The sequence below is a fragment of the Rhinopithecus roxellana genome, chromosome 15 (genome assembly GCF_007565055.1).
Source record: "Rhinopithecus roxellana isolate Shanxi Qingling chromosome 15, ASM756505v1, whole genome shotgun sequence".
NCBI classification, from domain to species: Eukaryota; Metazoa; Chordata; class Mammalia; order Primates; family Cercopithecidae; genus Rhinopithecus; species Rhinopithecus roxellana.
The window spans coordinates 74,169,027-74,175,582 of NC_044563.1; positions in this window are offsets into that span (position 1 = coordinate 74,169,027).

Below are 6,556 nucleotides of genomic sequence, written 5' to 3' on the forward strand. Positions count from 1 at the left end.
GTAGCTTTCCCTACGGATACCGGTTGCGCTGGCATCCAAGTGTAGCATGGTTTTCTTGATCAGATTGAGAGAGTCTCTGAACTGTTGATAGAATCTTCTTCAGGAAAGCCCCATTTCTCTAGAATATACCAATTGCCCCTTTGGAAGTCTTCCTTAAAACTCATCCATTGGTTATAATTATATAGTTACATGTGTGCTGGTTTCATGTGTATCTCCCCCACTGGACTAATCTGCTACATGAGGGCATGGACCATATCTGTCTTGTTCACCTTGTACTGAGAATACATTTGTGGTCCATCAAAAAATTGAGGAGGGAGGCCAGGCGTGGTGGCTCATGCTTGTAATCCCAGCACTTTGGGGGGCCCAGGTAGGCGGATCACCTGAGGTCAGGCGTTTGAGACCAGCCTGGCCAATATGGTGAAATCTTGTCTCTACTAAAAATACAAAAATCAGCCAGGTGTGATCGCACATGCATATAGTCCCAGCTACTTGGGAGGCTGAAACAGGAGAATTGCTTGAACCCAGGAGGTGGAGGCTGCAGTGACCCGAGATGGTGGCACTGTACTCCAGCCTGGGCGACAGAGTGAGACTCCATCTCAAAAACAAAAAAAAAAAAAAAAGAGGAGGGGAATACTTTATTCCCATTATCATATTTTTACATTACCTTTCAGCTGTGTTACTTTTCAGATGTCAGCTTTCATTTGAGGTTTTGTTTTTGTTTTTGTTTTTTTGTTAGCTTTGATAGTATTTTGTTACCCACTCTTAATTTCTTTTTTTTTTTTTTTTGAGACGGAGTCTCGCTCTGTCGCCCAGGTTGGAGTGCGGTGGCTGGATCTCAGCTCACTGCAAGCTCCGCCTCCTGGGTTCACGCCATTCTCCTGCCTCAGCCTCCCGAGTAGCTGGGACTACAGCGCCGCCACCCCGCCCCTAGTTTTTTTTTGTATTTTTTAGTAGAGACGGGTTTCACGGTGTTAGCCAGGATGGTCTCGATCTCCTGACCTCATGATCCGCCTGTCTCGGCCTCCCAAAGTGCTGGGATTACAGGCTTGAGCCACCGCGCCCGGCCACCTACTCTTTATTTCTAGGTAACAACTTAGAGCTTCTTAAGTGACAATCCTATCTTCTTTTCTCTAAAAGTAGGCTTCTGCTTATCAGACCATATGCCTTAGTTTTTAATTTGGAAAATGGTTTTTGTTTTTTGTTTTTTGTTTTTTGTTTTTTGTTTGTTTTTTTGAGACAGAGTCTCGCTCTTTCACCCAGGCTGGAGCACAGTGACTCGATCTCGGCTCACTGCAAACTCTGCCTCCTGGGTTCAAGTGATTCAAGAGAATTTAAGGGGACACTGATTCATCATGTTCTGTAAAAGGCACACTAAAATTTTGTATACCATGCTCACCTGTCATTATTAGAAACTTACCTGATTAAATGATTAGGCTTTTATTGTTCTTATTGATATTCTTTAAAATCATGACTATGATATACTCATTAATGTTTTTAAGAATTCCAGTGAGTACTGTTTGCATGTGTTGTAGAAAGTGTCTCATAATTCTTTTATACATCTAGTCAGAACTGAGTTTGATGCAAAGATCCTATATTGAGGAGGTGTTTGGGGGTTTGTATGAGAAGGGTTGGATGTTGCTATCTGGAATAAATAGAGTGGAGAAGATTGGTTTATTACCTCATTTAAAATAGCTAAGTTCAGCTATCCTACCTGCTAAGGTGTTTTGGGATAAAAATACATAAGTCTGGCCAGGCGCGGTGGCTCACGTCTGTAATCCTAGCACTTTGGGAGGCCGAGGCGAGCGGATCACAAGGTCAGGAGATCGAGACCATCCTGGCTAACACGGTGAAACCCCGTCTCTACTAAAAATACAAAAAAGTAGCCAGGCGTGGTGGTGTGCGCCTGTAGTCCCACTTACTCGGGAGGCTGAGGCAGGAGAATGGCGTGAACCCAGGAGGCGGAGCTTGCAGTGAGCCGAGATCGAGTCACTGTGCTCCAGCCTGGGTGAAAGAGCAAGACTCTGGCTCAAAAAAAAAAAAAAAAAAACATAAGTCACTCACTGGAAATGCCAGTCTAATGCCGGTCCAAATCTTCCCCCAAATAAGATGATTACTTGATTTTTTTTTTTCCTTGAAGGAATTTTCTCTTGTGTGTATATGCTAAGGCTGTGAGTTAGGAGTTTTTGGCATTACTTCTCTATTAGCTCCTAGTGAGGAAGTTCAGCCAGGGGTTGAAGTGATTACTAAATATTGAGGACTTCCCAAGATCTGTTTTTAAGAGTGAACTAATATTGTGACTTCTGAGACCTTTGAAACCATCCTTCATCACTACCACAATCACAGTTGACTCTTGTTTTGTTCAATTTCAAATAAAGCCTTTAGGTCACATGATTTGGCCAGTGACATTATATAGGAAAAGCAGATTTAGTTCCTTATTAGCGTCATGTTCCATTTTAATAGTCAACAGAACATTCTAAATCCTATTCATAGGCTGTTCTACACCAGTCTCGATCTTTGGTTCTTTGAGTCATTTCTAGCAACAGCATTTATAATTATTAGAAATTTCTAATAATTGGAAATTAATCAAGGATCTAGTTATTTCTGTCTTCATCTTTGTCTCTAATTGCAAATGCAGTATTGGGATTGTGAATCCTCAGAAGCTTTTAGCTTTGAAAACATGAAGGATCTTGTCACAGTGATTTTTGGTGAGGTTGTTCATTTAGGATAAGTAAATATCTTCCCACTTCACTTTTTCCCTCTGCTCCCCGCTTCCAAGCTGTTTACTTATATGGCAGGGAGTGAAGCACAAATTACCCTTGGAAGGCAGGGTTGGCTGTCACTCAAAGCTGTACTGTATTGCCTTAGGAGACACTGAGAACACTCGCAGTGGCTGGGAAGTTGTGCCTAATCTGTTTACATCTGCTTTGGATTGTTCTTTGGTTAACCAAAGAAGAAGTCAAGTTCATTGCTCTAAAGAGGTAGACCAAATAAGAAAATTTCCTGTTGCAATTGCCCTGATTTATAAATTAATGCCACCTGTTTTGCTCTTTTCCCTTACCACATACACATATCCAGTTGATGATATACTTATTTATAGGGATATCAGTTATCACTACCTTATATATCCCCAGGTTCCTGATCTCACCTTCAACAAAGAATTCCAAGTCTCAAAATTAATAGTAAGCGCTGGTATTTAAGCCATCCTAGAAGACAGTCATATGGTTCGAATTAAAGTCTCCTGCTCTGTATTAAGAGAAAGGGATTTAAGTTGCCATTTCAGCCTGCGGATAAACGCTAACCAACCAGGGTGCTGGGGGTTGGAAAGCAACTTAACAAATTATATTGAGAGCCACTTGTGAGTGGAGAAATAAATGACCATGGCCACATGAAGAGACCAACTTCGCTCCACTCATATGGCTTCTGTTGTGTAGCTGTGCGTATCCATCTTACCACCAGCTTCTTCTGTTTCTCCCTGTTCTTCCGTAACTCTTTAGAATATTCATCATTTTAATGTTGAACCTGTAGGTCATACATCTTTCCCATTGCCAGTAAATAAGCAGTAAGGGACATAAGTATTTTATCGGCTTTAGTACCTGAGAATTATGTAAAACTAACTGTTCAGTATTTTTGTTCTTATTGTTCAAGATGATGTCTTAAAGTCTTTATACTTAAAATAAAAATTTTAGTTATAGAATAATGTAAGCATACTACAGAAAATTTAAACAGCAACAAAACCTTTTTACATATTCAAGCTGCAGTCCCACCTCTGAAACCATTGTTAACATTTTGAATGCATTTCCTTTTGTCTTTTTACTATGCATGTTTTTCATACTTATAATCAGTGTATATACAAGTTTGTATTTCCCATGTTGCTCCATATAGTCATCTTTTTTTTTTTTTTTGAGACAGAGTCTTGCTCTGTCTTGCCCAGGATGGAGTGCAGTGCCACCATCTCGGGTCACTGCAGCCTCCACCTCCCAGGTTCAAGCAATTCTCCTGTCTCAGCCTCCCAAGTAGCTGGGACTACAGGCATGTGCCACCACACCCAGCTAATTTTGTATTTTTAGTAGAGATGGTGTTTCACCATGTTGACCAGGCTGGTCTCTAACTCCTGACCTCAGGTGATCCACCTGCCTCGGCCTCCCAAAGTGCTGGGATTACAGGCGTGAGTCACCGCACCTGGCCTAATCATTTTTAATGAGTGCACACCAGGTAGCTGTACCATAATTTACCTGATCTACCGCATATTGTTTTTGTTTTGTTTTGTTTTAAAAGACAGGGTCTCGCTCTGTCAGCCAGGCTGGAGTGCAGTGGTGTGATCATGGTTCCCTGCGCCTTGAACTCCTGGGCTCCAGGGATCTGGCCTCAGCTTCCCAAGTAGCTGGGACTATGGGTGTGTGTCACTGCACTGGGCCCCATATTGTTTTATGATCTCACCAGTTCTTGGTATTAGCACGATCCTCGCTTTGTCTTTGGCATGTATTACTGCATTCTAAAGCTCTAAAATGTATTTACTTAACCTTTTGAACGTACCACGGAATCGTTTCTTTGCCTTAAGTTTCTGTGTTTTTAACGTTTTGTTTTGTTCTTGTTTTTCACTTATATTGAAGTTGAATTCTTCTGAGTTTTTTTTTTTCCTTTATATTTCCCCAGTGTCGGGCCTGCTGGCACTCTTCATCTTGAGCCATGTGAACTAAACTTCAGCTTTATGGTAGTCTAGTTTACTTTGTGTCCTCTGGAATCCAGCCAGCGGGAATGATCCCAGGCATTGTCCCTTTCTCTTTCCCAGGCTGACTTGAGCTGGAGCACTTCAGTGTTCCTTAGAGCGATATTAGCTCTGGAATGGTGAAAGAAGATAGTTGTCGCCGGGCGCGGTGGCTCACGCCTGTAATCCCAGCACTTTGGGAGGCCGAGGCGGGCGGATCACGAGGTCAGGAGATCGAGACCATCCTGGCTAACACGGTGAAACCCCGTCTCTACTAAAAATGCAAAATATTAGCCGGGCGTGGTGGCGGGCGCCTGTAATCCCGGCTACTCGGGAGGCGGAGCTTGCAGCGAGCCAAGATCGCGCCATTACCCTCCAGGAGATAGAGCGAGACAAAAAAAAAAAAAAAAAAAAAAGGAAGATAGTTACCAAATACAAAGTGCCTGGGGTTTTGGAGAGATGATGAGGCACTTTGTGTTTACTGGCTACTTACCTTTGGGATTTGAATAACTTAAAGATTATAATCAGAAAAAAAAAAAAGGTTCTTAAGAAAAGTGAGGGGAAAGTTAAGATTATCTGAAAGATTACTAAAACTATGTCAACTTTCAGTTATACAGGTTTTTAAATATTATCTAGGTTTTTTTTTTTTCTTCTTTTCTGGCTGTGATTTTTCATTTGCTAATTTCCTTAGGTTGGACATATTGAAGGAAAAGAAGGAAAACCAAATTTTTTTTAGTGTTCTTTGTTAACAGCTCTTGTTTGAACTAAGGAAGCAAGTGATATTATAGACAAAAATGAATTTTTAAATTAACTATATGTAGTGTATACTAGCTTTGTCTCTTACTAATATGTGTTACTGAGAAATAGTTATTAGTGTGGGAGTAATACTAATATTTTCAATCATGTGACTAATAAGCATATTACTCATACCTAATTGCCATTTTAGCGTTAATGATTATACCTATCACTAAAATATTTACTCCTCCTTTAAAATTATATTTAATGATAACTAGAAACATCATCATTGTATATATTCTTCCTAGATTACAGTTTTTCTTCGTATATGAAGATCACTATTTTCAACAAAAACTTCAGTTGAGATCTCTGTCTTACCAAGTAGTTCCCAGTTCCTACACTCTGAGTTCTGATACATTCATTTCCTATTCAAACTGTATCTCTCTTTTCTTCCCTTTCTCCCACTCTCTCTGTTCTTAATCAGTAAGTTGTTTGCAAGCTGTTTATTGAGTGTTTTCTCTTCCTCTCAGCACTGTGCTAGGCCCTAGGAAATCAGTGGTGAGAAAATCTCTGCCCTCAAAAGCCCTAATGATTGTGGAGCTTAGATCCCAGAGCAGTGGTTCCAAGTGGCACGAAATAGCAGTGGAGGAGGAAAGGGAGCTATTCTTTTCTCTTTTATCTTTAATTTATTATGAAATATTATGTATATACACAAATTTTCTTCAAGCATCTGCATACACTTTAGGGAATCACTAGAAGCAAACACCTGTGTAGTAATTGGCACTCAGGTCAAAAAACTAGAACATTTCATCAGCCCAGACTGTACACTTCATCACAACCATATCCTTCCCCCAAGAGAAAAATTTTTTTTTTACTTTTGTGTTAATCGCTTATGTGCTCTACTTTATAGGTGTTTTTTTTTCTTTTAATAGTTTTGCCACTGATGTAATGCATTACTCAGGAGTTTTGCTCCAAGGGATGCTATTTATATTGAATATAATGTGTAGTGGGTCCATCCTTAAACAATATAGTTTTGCTTGTTTTGAATGATACATGAATAGAATCGTATCGATTATATTATTTTTTGTCTGTTTCATCCAACAGTCTGTGAGATTT